Genomic DNA, 20,752 nt, shown 5'->3' with positions numbered 1-20,752 from the left:
CATGAGATCTTCTTCGTGACCTTCTCATCAGAACTGTATGGTTGGATTGCGAGGCTAGCTGACAGTTAGGGAAGGTGCAAACTTGATCAACCGATAGTGTAGAATCCAGAGTTGATGCGCAGGTTAGAGGCATCTGAAGATAAGATCGCGCGGCCTATAGATCATTGGCTGGATCGGATAATAGGAGGGTTTATCACTAAGTTTGCAATAGACACAACCGTGAGCTACAACGAAGCTGGGTGGCTTTTTCTTAAGGGACCACGAGGTAGGTACATCCAATCTTTGAATACCTGGATTAAGATGTTGTTATGTGAAAAATGGGTGATGCGAATACATTAATGAGTGGAATGACGTGGAGAGGAAAGGTCTACAAGGGTATCGAAGGTTTAGGAAACAGTGCTTTAATTTCACCTCCGCAAGCAGGGGAGGAAGAGCGTGATTGGGTTTCTCCAAGGAGTGTAGTCATTTTGATAAGGCAGTGCATTCCACCATTGTCACCTCCACTTACACCATCACCCACTTCACCTTCGTCTCTTTGTCTTCAACCACCCCACCTCCACCCAACCCACTCTTTAGCATGGAAAATGTGATCAAGTTTCCTGTATTCAGAGGAGTAGGGAGCGAAGATCCATATCAATTTTGGTTTGCAGTAAGAGCAGTGTGGGAAGCGCACGGAGTTATGGATGATAATATTAAGAAGGCCACCTCGGTAAGTGCACTACAGGATCGCGTTCTGACTTGGTATATCAAGCACTCGAATGATCATCCGAATGCCAGGATAGCGGAAATCTAGATTGCATTAAACATAGAATTCAGTCGGCCTAAATCAAAGACGTAATCGACCATCGGATTCAAGGAGATCGTGATGCTTCTGGGTGAAACCCCCTGGGATCTGGATCAGAGACTGAAGAGCATGATCCGTGAGGCTAACATGATGTTGATGGATGGGCAGAACTGTGCATGGTTTGTGGTGTCTTTGACACCACACCCGAGGACGGTGTTATTACAACAGAAGCTTTAAACCCAGGCATAAGCTTTGGAAATAGCAACGAGGTTGCATGAAACTCTGATACAGGATCCTGGGTTGGGAGTCCAACAGATCCACGTGCAACTACAAAACCTATGCTTACAAATGAAGAGTTTGAAATAGGATAGGGTGCCCAGGCCAGAAGTGCGAGAAGAAGTGTGGTTCATAAAATTTAAAATCCATGGCCATGATAAGGATCATTGTCCGGTATTCGTGAACTATTTGGCAAGGGGGGACAATGCCACTGAGACCAGAGGTGCAAGCAGGGCCAAGTGTGGTGCCCACGCTCTGGTGTGCGATCTGTCAGGTGGGAGGAAAGCACACTACAAATAACTGTCATCTATTGCAGAAGTTCACACAAACCCCCCAGCAGGTATTTTGTAGTTTTTTTAGATCGGCAGGCCAGGATAAGCAAAACTGTCGAAGTTATGAACTATTAATGGACCGAACACCTGCCTACAGGATGCAGATGGAGATGCAAGGCCTTGATCCAGCCGCAGGGATGGTACGTGCTAGGTTTCAAGGGTGAGGTCGAGGACGAGGAGGAATGGGGCCAGGAAGGGGCTGCGGACAACTAATCTGTTATAACTGCAGAGGAATAGGGCACTACGCTTGTGACTGTACCAACTTGACTAGAATATTGTGCCCCTACTGTGAGCAGTTCGATCATGAAATGATAGATTGTCCCACATTGATAGCATAGATATGTGATAAAAGGGTATCACATCTTACACCGACGTAGAACATCCAAATGATGAGGTCTGAACCACGCGAGGAAGACCCCAACGTGAACATGATGCTCAGAAGTGGTGCAGCCACAGGAAAAGATAAGGGGAAACAAAACGAGGGAGACACATAGGTTCGCAATGCCCCTACAAAGTAGCCTGAGTTTGACTTGGAACATGCAAAGGAGACATTTATGGAAGCTAAGAAGAACTTCGCAGAGGTCTCTACTTCAGGTAGTTAGGGTCAACCCAAGCCGGAAATGGATCCCTCTATGCTAACTACCTTTTTAGAGACATGCATGAAGCTGCTACGTGACAATAAGGTAGTTAAGGGATTACAAGAGATGATAACTAGGTGCGTAGGGTCAGGTGAACCTTGTGTGGTCCGGAAACTGGGAAAACATGTTTTACGCACCGGACGGGAAATGCGATTGACGGCGCAGATTGGCGACTATGAGATGGATCAGGTCATTCTGGACTTAGGTTCAGATGCAAATGTGCTACCTAAACAGACATGGGAACGCATGGGCAGGCCCACATTACAGTGGTCTCCTATTCAATTACGGATGGCGAACCAACAAAAGATCTTGCCCATGGGGAGATTGCAAGGAGTAATAGTGGACATCGAAGGTGTGAGCACACAAATGGATTTTGAGGTAATAGAAATTGTGGATGACAACAACCCTTACCTCGCATTGCTAGGAATAGATTGGGCCACGGATATGAATGGAGTCATCAACCTAAAGAAGCAAAAAATGGTATTTGAGAAAAAGTTCCTACGTGTAGTCATTCCACTAGATCCGGCCGAAGGAACACACTACACTTAACCTGTTCGCAACGAGGGAAGTGATGATGACTTGGATTGTATCTACAAGATAACTACGCGAGATCAAGATTGGGTAAATCCAACTACAGAGGGAAGAATATTGTGGGAGCGTGTAGATTCCTACACCTCGGATTTAGATGAAGAAGACAAATGCTGACATAATCGATTGAACAGAGGAACAACATTAAAATGCAACATGATGACTAGGCCACTGCATTGTGTAACAGCCCAGGATCTAGATCTACTGACGTATGGTGGGTTGACAGCGATGGATGAATTTTTGAACAAGTTTGAAAGCGCAATACCAGTTCACCAGAGGTTCGATGAATTAAAATGGGCGCTACGCATGACTCCTGTACATTGGTGGGGAGCACATGAAGGAACCTTTGAAGACTGGTGCAGCTACAGGAGGATGATGCAGATAAGGTTTGGGAAGCCGGAACTACGAATAACCAAGAAATACGATGGACGTGATGACCCGCATGTGCACCTCACAAAATGGACCAAAGCCTATGGAGAAGAACCCCAGCCGGAATGGGTACACTTATTTTATCATACCCTGGATGTCATCCCAAGAAATTGGTATATTGAGACAGAACTCTGACATGGTACAGGCGAATGGGATATCTTGCGTGAAGGATTTTTATTAACGTTCTTATTTGAGGACCAATGGATGGATACTGTTGATGATGTGCTACAAGTTGTGAAAGCTGCCATTTTCAAAATACCACAGGAACCAGAAGAAATAGTGCAACCAGTATGGTCACATCAGTTAAGCCAGGCCCTAGAATGTTACAACGTGAAAGTAGAGGATGATGATGATGACCCCAGAAACCTCAATATTCCGGAAACAGAGGGGAGTCGCGAGGTTCACGTACCATCGATCGAGGACCCTGACATCACCACACCACTGAAAATGAAACAAGTGAACATTGGTATGAATGCAGAGCCGAAGTATGCAACACTTGGGGACTATTAGGACGATGCCACGGTAAATAAGGTCGTCGAGTTACTTCGCGAATATCAAGACTTATTCCCGACAAAAATAACCGAGTTAAAAGGGATCCTTGGCGACCTAGGGATGATGAAGATAACTCTGAAATTGGAAGCAAAGCCAATTAAGTAGCATCCATACCGTTTGAATTCGAAGTATAAGGAAAAGGTCCGCGAAGAATTGGACAAAATGCTTGAAGCAAGAATTATTGAACCTATGGAAGAGTCTGACAGGGAGAGTCCTATGATAGTGCAAGAGAAAAAACAGAAGGGCGAAATTCAAATCTACGTGAACCTCCGAAAATTGAATGACTCCTGTCTTCATGACCCATTCTTGACCCCATTTACAGATGAATTTTTGGAGAAGGTTGGTGGACAGGAAGCGTACTCATTTACGGATGGTTTCTCAGGGTACCATTAGATCAAGATCACACCGAAAGATAAAACCAAGACCACCTTTGCGACCGAATGGGGATGTTTTCAGTACACTGTTATGCCCTTTGGGTTAAAGAACGCCCCAACGATATTTTCTTGCATAGTAGTGGCCGCATTCAAGGAATTCATCCATAAGTTTTTGGAAGTTTACTTTGACGATTGGACTGTATTTGGGCTAGTTAAGAAACATATAGCGAGCTTACGGTTGATGCTGGATACTTTCCGATGACACCAGATTGTGCTGAATCTTAAGAAGTGTACCTTCCTCATCCCCTTCGGAAATTTGCTTGGCCATGTGGTCTGCAGACAAGGCCTGATGGTGGACCCTGCGAAGATTGCTATCATACTCAATCTGCAAGCGCCGCGAAGTGTCAAACAACTCTGCACCACGTTGGGGCACACTGGCTACTATCGCAAGTTTATTAAGGGCTATGCACAAATCACAACACCAATGGAATAGCTTTTGAAAAAAGACACTACATATTGTTGGAATGATGCTTGTAAGAAAATTTTGGAGCTTCTCAAGGAAAAAATGGCATCCGCCCCCATTTTGGTTTTCCAAAAATGGGACATTGAATTTCATGTCCATGTTGATGCATTGTGTATCACGTTGGGCGTTGTACTCACGCAGGAAGGAGTGGAAGGAATTGATCACCCGATCGCATTCGCAAGTCGACGATTGTCCAAAGCTGAAAAAAACTACTCCACTACTAAGCGCGAGGGGTTGGCAATGGTATATGCGCTCCAGAAATACTGCCATTATCTACTTGGTGGACACTTTAAGATGTATACTGATCATTCCGCGTTGAAATACTTAGTGAATAAGCCTGTGTTGGGGGGGCACATTTGTAGATGGTTGTTACTGTTTCAATAATATGATTTCGAAGTCATCATAAATCCAGGACGCCGAAACGCAGGCTCGGATCACGTATCCCTAATTGACAATGGTGAGGAGCCCACAAATTTAGAGGAAGGACTACCTGATGCACAACTCTATGCAGTGCGCGTCGCGGATGGCCACTTCGAGGATATAATCCACTTCTTAACCATAGGGACCGCGCCGCAGGGATATTCAGTTCAGCAGAAGAAATAATTGGTGATATGTGCGATGGACTTTACTGTTATTGCGGGGCACCTCTACAAAATGGGAAACGACGAAATATTGCGAAGATATGTACCTGAATTTGAACAAGCATAGATCCTCACAGAAGCACATGGGGGGTTGCAGGAGGACATTATGCAGGGAGGGCGACAACACAGAAGATTATTTGCACCAGACTATGGTGGCCAACTCTACATCAAGACTCAAAAGCGTACTTTCGGGTCTGTGATGTATGTCAACGGACTAGGAAACCATCGCGAAGGGACGAAATGCCGCTCAATCCGCAGATAACACTGCAACCATTTGAAAAATGGGTGATCGACTTTGTGGGGCCTATCACACCTCAAGGAAAGATAGGTGCGCTCTATATCATCACCACAACAGAATACTTGACTCAATGGGTGGAAGCACAGTCGGTTAAGGATTGCACGGCCACTACAACTATGAAATTTTTGTTCGAGAATGTGTTGACACGGTTTGGATGCCCGAAAATTCTAATGAGTGACCGCGGAACGCACTTCCTAAATGAAACTATCAGCGCACTCACTGAGGAATTCCAGGTATATCATTAGCAAAGTACGTCGTATCATCCGCAAGCGAATGGGACAGTCAAAGCTTTCAACAAGATTTTAGAGATTGTGTTGACTAAAGTCTGTAACGCGCAGTGAAATGATTGGGATTTGCACATACTTGCTGTGCTATGGACATAGCGAACCACATGCAAGAAATTGACGGGTCAACCTTTCCGGTTAGTCTACGGCATGGAAGTTGTCATGCCAATGGAATACATTGTACCCAATTTACAAATAGCAGCGATGATAGGCATGGCAGACCATGGAGAATTGGAAGAGAGGCTCACGCAACTGGAAGAACTAGAGGAGGAATGGTTTCTGGCGGGATTCCATCAGTAGGTACAGAAGCAACGCGAAAAATCTTGGCATGATTGCCATATCAAGTTGGGCACGTTCAAAGAAAATGGTTCAGTATTGATGTATGACAGCAAGTTCAAGAAATTCCCTAGAAAACTCCGAATGCATTGGTTGGGACCACATGTAGTCAAAGAAGTCATAGATGGAGGCGCGATCCAGCTCGATAAGCTTAATTGGGGGCCCTTCCCAGGAAGAGTAAATGGCAGTCGCCTGAAGCTCTACACGGGTGGGCTGGCTGCCTGACTAACTGACCGAAGCACAGTCTCACCACTCCAGACAGTTGAAAGAGAGTGCGAGACGATAAAATAGTTTGTTAAGGAGCTGTGCGACAACAGGGGCGCGCGCAGAATCGGTATATCACAAGGGTCACGGTTGCGCAGAAGGGGCTGCGTTGTTGTGTGGATAAACATGGAAGTGACCGTTTCCATCATTGTTCATGACAAGATCTTCGAGCTATGGCGAAAAGGAGTGGGCGGCGGGCAATTAAGATACGAAGTACTAGCCAGATTCAGAACGATCTACTGTAAATCTAGCATTAATAGGCTAGAAAAGGAGGGAACGACTGAATTTGAATTTCAACAGGCCTATAAATCACAGTGGGGCATCCACCGAACAAACTGTAGTATCTGGAGAATTAAGCTATTATGCCCTCCAAAAAAAAATGGAACAATCGAACTTCGACGATGGGGGAGTGAGCCCGGTGTTTTCAAAGGAGACGCAAGACCTTTTGGACAGTGTAATGTCAAAAGCCAGAGATGTCATGCTGAGCTCAATGCCGACGGTGGGAGATGTATCAGAAATTCTTAGACAAGTAGTAGGACTAGTCCGGATGCCGCTCCATAAACCACGGTCTGGCAAGCGATCTATGAAAGATATGGGAAAGATGGTGAATCTTGAGACAAATGATGGAATTCTGTTTAAAAGTTCATCTCTGACGAACCTTGAAGATTGGGACCTCGTGGACAACAACATCTCTCTTGCAAAAATGCAACACAAGCTTCAGCAGAAAGTGAGTATACTGGACCCCAGATCGAAAGCTTGCCGCTCTTGCACAAAGAGTGCCTACATGTGGCATCTCAGCTTGAGCTAAAATCCTATGAGGGGTTGCTTTGTGTTAACCGAGCAGAGCAGAATGAGCATCATTGGTTAAGCGAATTAGTAGAGGCAATGGAGTAGGAGCTTGAAGAAGCGTTGCAGGAGAAAAGGAGGGAGCAGCAGAACGTAGTGCGTCACTCACAGGGATGGTGGACCGCGAAGCCTTGGTAGTGCGTCTCACCGCACTAACGAGTGACTCGGGACAAGTCATGATGATTTTGTTGGGGGCCTGTTGGGTAGCGGAGGCCCCGTGTAATAGTTTTGGGGCTTAAAGCCCTGATTTTGGGTATTAATATTGTAAAGGCTTTGCAAAGTGCGCAGAGAGCGAATTGTAATGGGTCAAGTCTAAGGGTAGTCCGCCCTAAAATGTTGTAATTTAATCTAGAATGTGTCGGCCTACCCATGGGTTGCGGATCATGGGAATGTATAAATAAGAGCAAGGCTCTAAGTGTAGAAAGTAGTTTTTGGTGTTGTTAAGAAAAAGTAAGGTTTTCTGAAGGCCGTATTAGATTGGAGTTTGCAAGTCTGAGTCTTAGGTCGTATTAGGAGATAGAGGCTCCGCAGTTGTGTGCGTGGAGTCCTGATAGAGTCCGCAACTGTGTGCGCGGACCCCTACAGCTAGGTGCGTAGGGCAGGAAGTGGAATGTAACGGAACAAAGACATTAATAAAGAGAAGTTAGTTCTAAAATATCGTGTACCTGTTTTATATTTTGCATCTGGTTGCAAATCTGTATGTTTGTTCTTATGTTATGGTTTTATGCATATCTTTAAGAGTTATGGTTGTGCGCACTGGTTTCAATTATTGAATGCTTGATTAAGACCCCAAGAATTAGATCAGATCTATAATAACTGCAATAATAATAAGGAATCTAGGAAGTGCCCCATCCCAGAGCTACGGAAGTGCCAGACAGGTGCGCAGAGCAGCGTGAGTGCGCAGGTCGGTTCGCAACCCATCCAGACCTCATCAAGACATCCCTAGGTTGTGGAAACCTGGTTCCAGCACCTTCCCATACTACCTTGGGTGAGACTTCAGTCCGCGCTCCGTAGTTTGTTGTCGAAAGGGCTGGTAGTGCGGGATTTGTTTGGCTAAACACTTCCGAACCTAGGTCAGGCCCTAATAAGCCAAAAATGGTGCCCTATAGTTCCATCAGATAGAGGTCGAGAGAGACGACTCTGTCCATGTGACAACGCTTGCAGGTGATGCCGGTCTAGTTGCAGATGGGGACTACGGGAGTCCAGTGGACCATAGAACCATGAGGATCGGTGGTTATTTCGCTCTTGAAAGTCAAGAGAGACTGTCGATCATCATGAAATGAATGAGGATATGAAAAACAAACAAAGGAAAAATGAAGAGGAAAAAGAGAAATGGCATGGTGCTTAAAATGCAAAAGAGGAATCGCAATGTTGGAGATAAGTGCAAAAGATGCAGAGAAAGTGTATGAATGTGAAGGATTCACACGAGTATTTATAAAGGGACAGAAAGAGAGAGTGGAAGGTGCAATTATTTAGAGAGAGCAGCAAGTCTCCTCGTGGTGAAGACAATGCAGCACTGCAGAGACATCGGAGAAGAGAATATGTGACGGCTGGCAACATAGGAGGAGGAGTCGAGATGTGCTGTTTGACATAAGATTTAGGGAGCCCACAAAGTCTCGGCTTTGGCGAAGACGGTGGCACAATGCAGAGACATCGGAGCAAAAGATGTGACGAGCGAAAACATCGGAGTAGTAGTCAAGATTTTGACATAACATGATGGAGTATTTGTGTGAAGAAAAATATAATTATTTCTATTACACAGCTTTTGCATCCTATATTTATTCCTTGTTGAGATTGTGTAATTTTACACAGCCGTGTAAGTCAAGATGTGTGCATGGAAAATGAGTGTGTAATTGTTGCTTTAGTTTAAATAAGTTGTTTTTTTCTTGAAATTATAGAAATTTTGGCAAGATTTTAATAAAATTTGGTAAAGAGTTTTGTAAATTTCAGTGATAGTTGTCAAATTTCAAAATTTTAGATGCTTTAAATTTTTTTAATGATGTTGAATCTATTTCCACCATTAAAATCAAAAACATAATTCAAATACAACTATACAAAATTCCTTCTTCATAATTATTTAGAAAGAGCACACAATTAGGACACAATAAAGACATTGCAGGGTGAGAGAGACTTGCAAAGCAAAAGTCAACACCATGGAGCCCTTCAGGTTGATGGGCTGAGTCATAGCGCACACAGGAAAATACACCTATTTATATTTAATTGATTGTGCTTTCCACACCCGATTATTTCTTTATTATATTAAATAATAAAGAATAAAAACTATCCTACATTTAATAACCATCACTTACCTCTCACCATAATTTTTTTGATAAAGTCATCACTTACCTCTAACCATATCTTTGTGATAAAGTTTCTCACAATATGTTTGTGGAAACTATAAAATCATAGTCGTAGTTTAACGATTATGTTTTTTCACTTTAAAAATTATGGAAATTTCACTCATATTTAAAAAAAAATTAATAGGGATTTTTGTAAATAGTAAAGTCGTTAAAATTTATTATTTTAAGTGTCCTAGAAAAGTTGTCAAAATTCATTATTTTAGGTGTCTTAAAATTTTTTGATGATGGTGAATCTATTTCCATCATCAAAAACATGATTCAAACACCAGATTTTTTGAAAAAAAATTACCCACCACTTTTAACCGTACGAGCAATTCCTCCACTTACATAAACGACTCCAAAATCATATTCTAAAATCTAAACATGAGCCTACCTTTCATGACTCTTATTAATATTCTAAATCTAAACATAAGCCTACCTTTCATGATTACCTCCTACCTTACTAGAATCTAAGCATGAGCCTACCTTTCATGATTACCTCCTACATTCTGTCACGCCTCTCTGGATTTGTAATTATCAAATGAGTGGCAGATAACAAGGCTGTTGTGTAACTAACGAAGATTTTTATAAGAAGAACTCGATTGTCAACACTGTGGGTCCCATAGAGATGGAAAGAAAATACAACGCATTAACCAACCACGTGAAGACTATAAATATTATTGATTTGGCGACCATCTTCGGCCATGGAAAGAAAGTGAATGGTGTACCAGCACTCAGTAAGACGGAAGGACGCGATAATACTTGTCAACATTGTTGGTCCCATGGAGATGCAAAGGAACTGACATTTCTGAAAATATGAAAGAACTAACCTCTCTTTGATGACTTTTATTGATATGGATGACTTTTGGATCTCTTCGTGGGAATCTCTTTGATTCCCTCGCTTCACAGTCCACAGAATTGACAGAGAGTTTTAGAGTAATTTCCACGCACTATTCATTCCATTCCAAAGTAATTCATTGTGATTTTCTATCTAAATTCTTCGTTCAACGTGGAAAACTATGGCAGGTGCGAGTGTACACAGTGGTCACGTTTCAAGGACCAAAACAAACTGGTGACGTGATCATCAACATCATATTCACGACGGTCAACTTCTCAACTGCATGTAAACTTCTCAACAACGTACATTCAGCTGCATGTAAACGTCTCAACAACTTGCAATGGCTTTAAATGTTAAAACCACAAACTTAGTAATGGTGGTTGTGTGTATGCTTTGAACAGACACACCATAGTGGCCTTTTCCCCTGATTATGGAAATAGATTAGTCAGCAAATTGTACAAAAATTCACAATTATTTAATCTTTATTGTGGAAATGAGGTGTATAATAATTTTTTTTTAAATAAAATTTTAGATTAAAATTTGGTAAATATATTTCAGTGTAATTCAATTGGTTAATCCAAGAAATGTGAAATTGATTAAACTTGAAAAAAACGTGACTCAAGCTATGAAAGGATGACACATGGTAACTCCCAAGTTTATTGTTAATTACATGTGAGATGCCCTTTGTGGATTTTTTTTGCATGATCTCAATTAAAAATGAAAATTTCAAGGATGTTTTGGATAAACCATATAATACATTGTGCATAAATAGCCGGAAGTTTATTGGTAGTTACATGTCAGAGGCACTTTGTGGATTTTTTTTTGCATGATCTCAATTAAAAATGAAAATTTCAAGGATGTGTTGGATAAACCATGTAATACATTGTGTATAAATAGAAATGATTTTTTTTAAGTTTGTTTCAGATAAACTGCCATGGGAGTAATCTCCATCCCCATGGTATAAGGAAAATGGATAGATAGTGACTTTTGGAAGTAAAATTCAATTTTTAGAAAGTTTCAAACAAATCATATTGATCATTAAATCATTAAATCTAAGTGATAAGTTGCAAGTGGCACTATTTTTCAATGGTTAAGTTTGCAAGTTTTGATGCAAAAATAGGTTTTTAGAGCTATAATTCTCCTTTTGAGATCACAATTATTGTTAACTATGGTTATAATTAGGATGAACAACTCCTGACCAAATTAGTTTTTTTATTGAAAATCATCCTTGTCTAGGATACTTTGATAACCTATGGAGTTTAGGAATGGACTGAATGCCACCTCATGGAAGGCGATTAATTCCAGAGAGGGGAGTTAACAACCAAGGTATGTTGTAGGTAAAACAAATATGTTGATCTTATAACTTTTTGAAGTGAAGTTTCAAACACTGAAATTTTCATAATCCTGAGATGACATAATGAATTACATATGAAATTTTTATTTTTTATTTTGATTTGTTACATTTTATGATATGTATTGTTATCACTGACAAAATTCCAATGCCAAATGTCCTACATTTGTTTGATGGTAAAGGTCGGTGCTAGTCTAAGTTTGAGTTTTTGTTTGCCTTAGAGTCTGAGTCTTATGAGTCAACTATGTATTCTCGTTCATCACCGGTCATTCTCATTCATCCCGGTCTCATTTCCATGTGTCAACTCTGTTCAAAGGTTATTATGTGCTACAAAGCCCTTTAGGTAATTTCGTAGCGCATAAGTCAGTTTTAAAGTGGTTTCGCAGCGCATAAATCCTTTTAGCAGTTTCGCTGCGCTACGAAATGGGGAATTCGTGCTGATTCATAGCACATCTCATCCCAGCTGTCATATTTTCTGCAAGAATTTTACGGGGATAACATGTGCAAGGTCTTACATGTCGGTCTTGACACGTGTTCTGTAGCCTTATTAAGACCGAAACTTCTGATTCTGGTTTCGATTTGTGATCAATCTGGCGGTGCTTGAAAAGAATGCTTCATTTCATAATTGGGGTGATAGATGTCACTGAAATTATGACCAATGGGGATAAGGGAACTCTGGTTCTTAATCACACGCAAGGATTCCAGGATTGTGCAGCTTATGCTAAATTAGAGCAGTGGTTAGGAAGCAAGGCCGAGGAGTATTGGGATGAAAATTTCGACACTCTTGAACTGAGAGACAACAGCAAAGGGTACAAACCTGACCATGAATGGGTTCAGTGCAATAAATGTTGGAAATGGCGACTTCTGGATCCAAGTTACAACAGTGAAAATCTATCAGATGAATGGTTTTGTTATATGGCGCCTTTTAATGGTTCTTGTAGTATCCTTGAACAAGCAATTGAACCTGGGGTAATTACAGTTGGTGCAAAACGGTCGAATGGTGGATTTATAACTTCGAGAGCATTGAACCTGTGAAGACACCGGAGAGCATAGACTATTCCGCAAAGAAAGGCAGGGGAAATGGTGTAGATCTCTCCAATAGATTATCAAATGGGACCCCTGCTTCTAGTTTACCTATTCCTACTATGTCGCCAACTCGTGATAGATCCATAGGAAAGAGCCTTTATTACACGTCTGCAAGATCTCTAGCAAGCAGTCATACCCCAACTCCAGGCTCATACCTCGTTGGATCATCCCGTGGGTCTGGTCGCAGTGGTCCGAGTTTTATATTAAACCAGTCCTCGGTAGACGATGAAGGATTGCTAGCAAATATTGAATCTACAAGTCCTACGGAATCAAAAACCATGCTGCGCAGTGTAGTTGCAATAGCTTTCTTCGTTGTCTGGCTCAATTATTTCCATTTACAAGGAATTCCAACCTTCCATTCTGCTCAAATAGATACAAGGGCAGCAGTTGTACTAACAGGGAGAAAACTTTTGCAGGAAGCGAGCATAATTGCATTCAGAGACTCAGCGATAGGTGAATGGTCCTCCAGTCGAATAGGAACCTGGCTGGGATGGATCACTATTCAATCCATTCAACTTGGCAATTAATTAATGGGTAAAGAAAGGGCAAATGTGAGCTTACTTTTTACATGGGCGAACACGATTGGTGAAACATCACATTTTTCTGGAGGCCATGTCAACAAGCCTTTCATGAGCGATGATGGAGTGCGTGGCATGCTTCTACATCACAAGACCGTAGAAGGTTATCCACCAGTTACTTTTGCAATTGCCTCTCGCCAAACTGACAATGTAGATGTGACTATTTTACCTTGCTTTGGACTGTCAAACAGAAGTTATACATCTGCTAAGGATATGTGGGTCACTATGAGAGAGCAAGGGCATTTTGATGAAGAAATTTGGAATGAGGATTGCAGTATTTCTTCCCTACCTGGAGAAGGAGCACGGGGCTGTGCCTGAACCAGGAGCCATTGTTACAGCGAGAGTCACAAAGGTGATGGCAAGATTGGCCACAGTGAATATTATTTGTGTTGGGATAAGGGCAGTGAAAGAAAAGTTTACAGGTACTCTGAGACAACAGGATGTTCGAGCAACAGAGAGTGACAAGGTTGATATGTACACATCGTTTCGCCTTGGGGATATAATCCGAGCAGAAGTTCTCTCTCTTGGTGATGCACGGGCGTATTACCCCTCTACAACTAAGAATGAATTGGGTGTTGTATCTGCAGAAAGTATTTCCGGTGCAGCAATGATCCAAATCAGTTGGACAAAGATGCAGTGCCCTTTGACAAATCAAATAGAGCGGCGAAAGGTTGCCAGGGCTGTCTGATATGTAGCAAGAAGCTTTTGTATTTTGACACAAGATTTCACATTTCTTTGATGGATCAAATTCATGCAATTATGATGTTTGTAAATGTGATCTAGGACATGATGAGACATGGATTCTTTCATTTGTAGATTCTCACAGTGGCAAAGAGCTTGAATCTTATAGGCTTTCCTATCCCATATCTCAAGTGATTCCTCTGCCAATGACAGATTCAACTGAGCAACGGCTACATTTTTTTTTGTTGATAACAATGCAAGGACACACTTGTTTCCTAGAACCAATGAAGCACTGACTATGTTTTTTAAACAGATGTCAAATATTTACTTATATTTTGTTGATATAGAAAAAGGATCAATCCAAGGTTATGGTATCAACAATCAGGACATGTCAGATATGGTGTTTAAGGATTATTGCTTCAAAACTAGAAGACTGTGGTCTGTATTGTTTCCTTCTGAATTGGAGAAAATTGTTGCCACTGTTACAAAAATCTAAATGAGGTGTGGAATGTCTATAATGCGCTCAACTATTTACAGGCTCTTGTTGAGAAGTCTGAGATAATCCAGCTCCAAGTATTGTGACAGAGAAGAATATCCATGCACCTGTACTAAGCATACCAGCAGTAAAAGTTACAGTCCTATTGGTGTTCAGTGGTTTTGCTTTTGCAAGCATTGCATTAACTACAAGGCTTCAACCAGGTTTAGAGCAATTGTATAAAGAACGCAGATATCAAACCTATGGCTGAGCCTACAAATTTGAAGGAGCTGCAGACTTATTAAAATCGCAGATTCAAGCATTGTTTATGTAGGTTGTCCGGTGACTGTGGCATAAATGAATACAATTTCAGGTCTTGTTGTTTTAACATATCTCAACATAAAGTCATGTTGTATAACTGATGCTGGAAGACTGTGCTTTTGAAATTACACAGCAGTTTCGTAGCACGCTACGAAACTGCTGTAGCTGCATGTTTCAGTTGAGCCAATCAATTATGATTGACAAGTCAGCAAATCTTTCTGAAAGGTGTTGTCTTCACACATGAAAAAATGGCCAGCACATCAAGGACGTGGCAGCCTGTTCTATTTTGGGTAATCAAAGATAAAAGGCATGCTTCTTTAGATTCGAATATTGTGAGGCAAACCAAGGACCGACAAACAGAGGTAGTTTCCTATGTTTCAGGGTAACAGAAAAGATGTGTCATTGAAGACAAACATGGAGCATTAAAGGTTCATCACAGCTATCTCAGCCAAACTCCAGATGTCAGAGAACGAAAATGATTGAAGATCAAGGCTGTTATGGAATTTGAGTCCTATTTGATTTAGAAGTCTAGAAGATCTAGTAGAATTAGAATTTTAATTGTTTTAGGATTCCAGCGCTGTCAATTAATAGTCAACTGTAATTATTAGTTAGTTAAAAGTTAGTAGGTGTCATCATAGGCAGAATCGAATTCCCCTCATGCTGGAGGAGAAAGCTCGAAGTAGTTAGAATAATGTTTCTATATATAGCTGAAACATCTATGTAATGGGGGTTGGATATTTTATAAAACAGAGGATTGTTTTGGCTTGTGTAAAAAACAGAGTTCAGTAATATAAGTTATATGTTTTTCTTCTCAGGATTCATAAAGCATTTCTATGTTCAAGATGTGTTATTTTACTTTGTCCTTCATGTCTTTTTTTAGTTGCTTAGATGAGTAATCACTCAGAATTCACTTATGCTGCTCTGACTTCCTGTACTCATCTATGAACTGTGGTTTTATAAGAGTTGTGTTTTGAACATTTAAATGTCACATGCCCTGACTTCTATGTAAAGGAAATATCATTATTTACTGAGGTTTGATTGACTCCATAAGCCCAATGGGAATTAGTTTAATGTTTGTCCAGCCAGCATACTTGTTCATGTGTTTCACAAGAGTTAGCCATCTTATCATTAGTCAAAATTAATAACCTTTGAGAGAGCCCTCTCAGGCTAAGGAGGCTAAGCCTTAGTCAAAAGTCTGGTTTGAAATAGTTACTTGAAGTTAACCTGGTCTGCAGCCTTCCAGGGCTTGATTTTGAGATAACATTTTGGTGCGTCTGCCGGGAGTCTGAAGATTATTCATTCCCGAAATCAATGGCTGAACTTCTGAAGGTAGCAGGAGCTCAGACATCTTTTTGAGGCTGCAAAACTACCTTGGCGACTCCACACATCGAATAAGAAATTGGAAGGTGACTCCACTGCTAGAAGATCAGTAGCTTGATGAAGTTTCAAGATGGATTCCACTGCAAGAATGAATGCCAGGTATGCTCCTATGAATCGGTCTCATATCCCTGGTTTTCCAAATCCTATGCCAGAGGTTGATTGGTTAGATGATCTTCCAATATTCAAAGATGAAAAGAAGGATAATGTTGTTCTCCATTTGGTTAAATTCCATATGCATGTACGCAGTCTTAAGGTTCATTTCCCTGAAGATTGTCTCATGAAGATGTTTATGACCACTTTAGAAGGAAAAGCATGGTCATGGTATAAAAGTTTGGAAAATGGTTCAATATATTCGCTTGCTAGTTTTCATGATGAATTCTGTGAGATGTATAAAGAAGGTTATCCTTCCTTATTGCTGCTTAAAGATTGTTGTAGGCATTCTTTAAGTCTTATTCAGTACTTGGAAGATTGTTATGATGATGATGAATTTATGGATGAAGAAATTTTAGAGGCTCTTCATAACAATGCATTCCAGCACCAAGGAGAAGGTATAACATCCCATGAAACGCAGCATGAAGAGCAGCAGGGGTTTACTTGTGAAAACCATGTTTCATCCTTTGATATTGATGTAGAGATACAGCAGATTTGTCAGGCTTCAGATCATCATGAGTATGAAATCGATTGCAAACAGCAAGAAGAAGTACTGGAAGATAGCTTTTACGACCCTCAGGCAGAGGAAAAGCTTGTTCAATTTTGTAATTCCTTGCAGCAGCTTACTTCAAATAATAATCATAATAGTGAGGTAAATTACATTGTTTGTAGGCAGCATTCAGAAAAGCAGTTCGATAGCATATCTAAAGAATCTGGTGTGGTTGAAAATCAGTTGTCCAAAGATGTAGAATGTTATGATGCTCATCAACATAACCATGTATTCTTTGACCCTATAAGTGAATATATGGACAAGCTTTGCACTCCAATCTTTCATTTTCATTTGCATTATGAAGATCAAGTATATTATGAGTTGATGTGGTCATCTCACTACCATGGTTATTTTGAGGTTGAAGGCAGTCAAAAGCCTCCAATATCAGAAAAGACAATTGATTGGCTTTATTGGAAATATCATGTTGCTTGAGCTACAAGTGGAGCTTACAGCTGATAGGGTAGGTAGGTAGGAAAGTGCAAATAAGCTCAAGGTTGACTGAGCATTTTTTCAGTAGTGGTAGATTTCTTTTTCCCACAGTGATCATCAAGCTTAAGCCCGAGGTGAAGGCCCAAGAAGCTGAAAGAAGATGTTTGTCAAATAAATTTTACAAGGCACTGGAACTGCAAGTTCTTAGTGTACTACAGGAGCACACTATCCCAAGTGGAGCCACTGTTATCACTGACAAAATTCCAATGCCAAATGTCCTACATTTGTTTGATGGTAAAGGTCGGTGCTAGTCTAAGTTTGAGTTTTTGTTTGCCTTAGAGTCTGAGTCTTATGAGTCAACTATGTATTCTCGTTCATCACCGGTCATTCTCATTCATCCCCGGTCTCATTTCCATGTGTCAACTCTGTTCAAAGGTTATTATGTGCTACAAAGCCCTTTAGGTAATTTCGTAGCGCATAAGTCAGTTTTAAAGTGGTTTCGCAGCGCATAAATCCTTTTAGCAGTTTCGCTGCGCTACGAAATGGGGAATTCGTGCTGATTCATAGCACATCTCATCCCAGCTGTCATATTTTCTGCAAGAATTTTACGGGGATAACATGTGCAAGGTCTTACATGTCGGTCTTGAAACGTGTTCTGTAGCCTTATTAAGACCGAAACTTCTGATTCTGGTTTCGATTTGTGATCAATCTGGCGGTGCTTGAAAAGAATGCTTCATTTCATAATTGGGGTGATAGATGTCACTGAAATTATGACCAATGGGGATAAGGGAACTCTGGTTCTTAATCACACGCAAGGATTCCAGGATTGTGCAGCTTATGCTAAATTAGAGCAGTGGTTAGGAAGCAAGGCCGATGAGTATTGGGATGAAAATTTCGACACTCTTGAACTGAGAGACAACAGCAAAGGGTACAAACCTGACCATGAATGGGTTCAGTGCAATAAATGTTGGAAATGGCGACTTCTGGATCCAAGTTACAACAGTGAAAATCTATCAGATGAATGGTTTTGTTATATGGCGCCTTTTAAAGGTTCCTGTAGTATCCTTGAACAAGCAATTGAACCTGGGGTAATTACAGTTGGTGCAAAACGGTCGAATGGTGGATTTATAACTTCGAGAGCATTGAACCTGTGAAGACACCGGAGAGCATAGACTATTCCGCAAAGAAAGGCAGGGGAAATGGTGTAGATCTCTCCAATAGATTATCAAATGGGACCCCTGCTTCTAGTTTACCTATTCCTACTATGTCGCCAACTCGTGATAGATCCATAGGAAAGAGCCTTTATTACACGTCTGCAAGATCTCTAGCAAGCAGTCATACCCCAACTCCAGGCTCATACCTCGTTGCATCATCCCGTGGGTCTGGTCGCAGTGGTCCGAGTTTTATATTAAACCAGTCCTCGGTAGACGATGAAGGATTGCTAGCAAATATTGAATCTACAAGTCCTACGGAATCAAAAACCATGCTGCGCAGTGTAGTTGCAATAGCTTTCTTCGTTGTCTGGCTCAATTATTTCCATTTACAAGGAATTCCAACCTTCCATTCTGCTCAAATAGATACAAGGGCAGCAGTTGTACTAACAGGGATAAAACTTTTGCAGGAAGCGAGCATAATTGCATTCAGAGACTCAGCGATAGGTGAATGGTCCTCCAATCGAATAGGAACCTGGCTGGGATGGATCCCTATTCAATCCGTTCAACTTGGCAATTAATTAATGGGTAAAGAAAGGGCAAATGTGAGCTTACTTTTTACATGGGCGAACACGATTGGTGAAACATCACATTTTTCTGGAGGCCATGTCAACAAGCCTTTCATGAGCGATGATGGAGTGCGTGGCATGCTTCTACATCACAAGACCGCAGAAGGTTATCCACCAGTTACTTTTGCAATTTCCTCTCGCCAAACTGACAATGTAGATGTGACTATTTTACCTTGCTTTGGACTGTCAAACAGAAGTTATACATCTGCTAAGGATATGTGGGTCACTATGAGAGAGCAAGGGCATTTTGATGAAGAAATTTGGAATGAGGATTGCAGTATTGCTTCCCTACCTGGAGAAGGAGCACGGGGCTGTGCCTGAACCAGGAGCCATTGTTACAGCGAGAGTCACAAAGGTGATGGCAAGATTGGCCACAGTGAATATTATTTGTGTTGGGATAAGGGCAGTGAAAGAAAAGTTTACAGGTACTGTGAGACAACAGGATGTTCGAGAAACAGAGAGTGACAAGGTTGATATGTACACATTGTTTTGCCTTGGGGATATAATCCGAGCAGAAGTTCTCTCTCTTGGTGATGCACGGGCGTATTACCCCTCTACAGCTAAGAATGAATTGGGTGTTGTATCTGCAGAAAGTATTGCCGGTGCAGCAATGATCCAAATCAGTTGGACAGAGATGCAGTGCCCTTTGACAAATCAAATAGAGCGGCGAAAGGTTGCCAGGGCTGTCTGATATGTAGCAAGAAGCTTTCGTATTTTGACACAAGATTTCACATTTCTTTGATGGATCAAATTCATGCAATTATGATGTTTGTAAATGTGATCTAGGACATGATGAGACAGGGATTCTTTCATTTGTAGATTCTCACAGTGGCAAAGAGCTTGAATCTTATAGGCTTTCCTATCCCATATCTCAAGTGATTCCTCTGCCAATGACAGATTCAACTGAGCAACGGCTACATTTTTTTTTGTTGATAACAATGCAAGGACACACTTGTTTCCTAGAACCAATGAAGCACTGACTATGTTTTTTAAACAGATGTCAAATATTTACTTATATTTTGTTGATATAGAAAAAGGATCAATCCAAGGTTATGGTATCAACAATCAGGACATGTCAGATATGGTGTTTAAGAATTATTGCTTCAAAACTAGAAGACTGTGGTCTGTATTGTTTCCTTCTGAATTGGAGAAAATTGTTGCCACTGTTACAAAAATCTAAATGAGGTGTGGAATGTCTATAATGCGCTCAACTATTTACAGGCTCTTGTTGAGAAGTCTGAGATAATCCAGCTCCAAGTATTGTGACAGAGAAGAATATCCATGCACCTGTACTAAGCATACTAGCAGTAAAAGTTACAGTCCTATTGGTGTTCAGTGGTTTTGCTTTTGCAAGCATTGCATTAACTACAAGGCTTCAACCAGGTTTAGAGAAATTGTATAAAGAACGCAGATATCAAACCTATGGCTAAGCCTACAAATTTGAAGGAGCTGCAGACTTATTAAAATCGCAGATTCAAGCATTGTTTATGTAGGCTGTCCGGTGACTGTGGCATAAATGAATACAATTTCAGGTCTTGTTGTTTTAACATATCTCAACATAAAGTCATGTTGTATAACTGATGCTGGAAGACTGTGCTTTTGAAATTACACAGCAGTTTCGTAGCGCGC

The 20,752-nt window shown here is 41.1% G+C and overlaps 2 pseudogenes; both read left to right on the top strand.

Moving 5' to 3' along the window:
• The first annotated feature begins 13,309 nt into the window (after positions 1-13,309).
• On the top strand, positions 13,310-14,045 carry LOC149244427 (uncharacterized; annotated as a pseudogene).
• Positions 14,046-19,078: 5,033 nt separating this feature from the next.
• Positions 19,079-19,842, top strand: LOC149244426 (uncharacterized; annotated as a pseudogene).
• The last annotated feature ends 910 nt before the right edge of the window (positions 19,843-20,752 follow it).

The sequence above is a fragment of the Pinus tabuliformis genome, chromosome 8 (assembly GCF_031772625.1).
Source record: "Pinus tabuliformis cultivar Carrire ecotype Pingquan chromosome 8, CPIR1, whole genome shotgun sequence".
Lineage (NCBI taxonomy): Eukaryota > Viridiplantae > Streptophyta > Pinopsida > Pinales > Pinaceae > Pinus > Pinus tabuliformis.
This window is presented reverse-complemented; position numbering and strand designations above follow the sequence as displayed.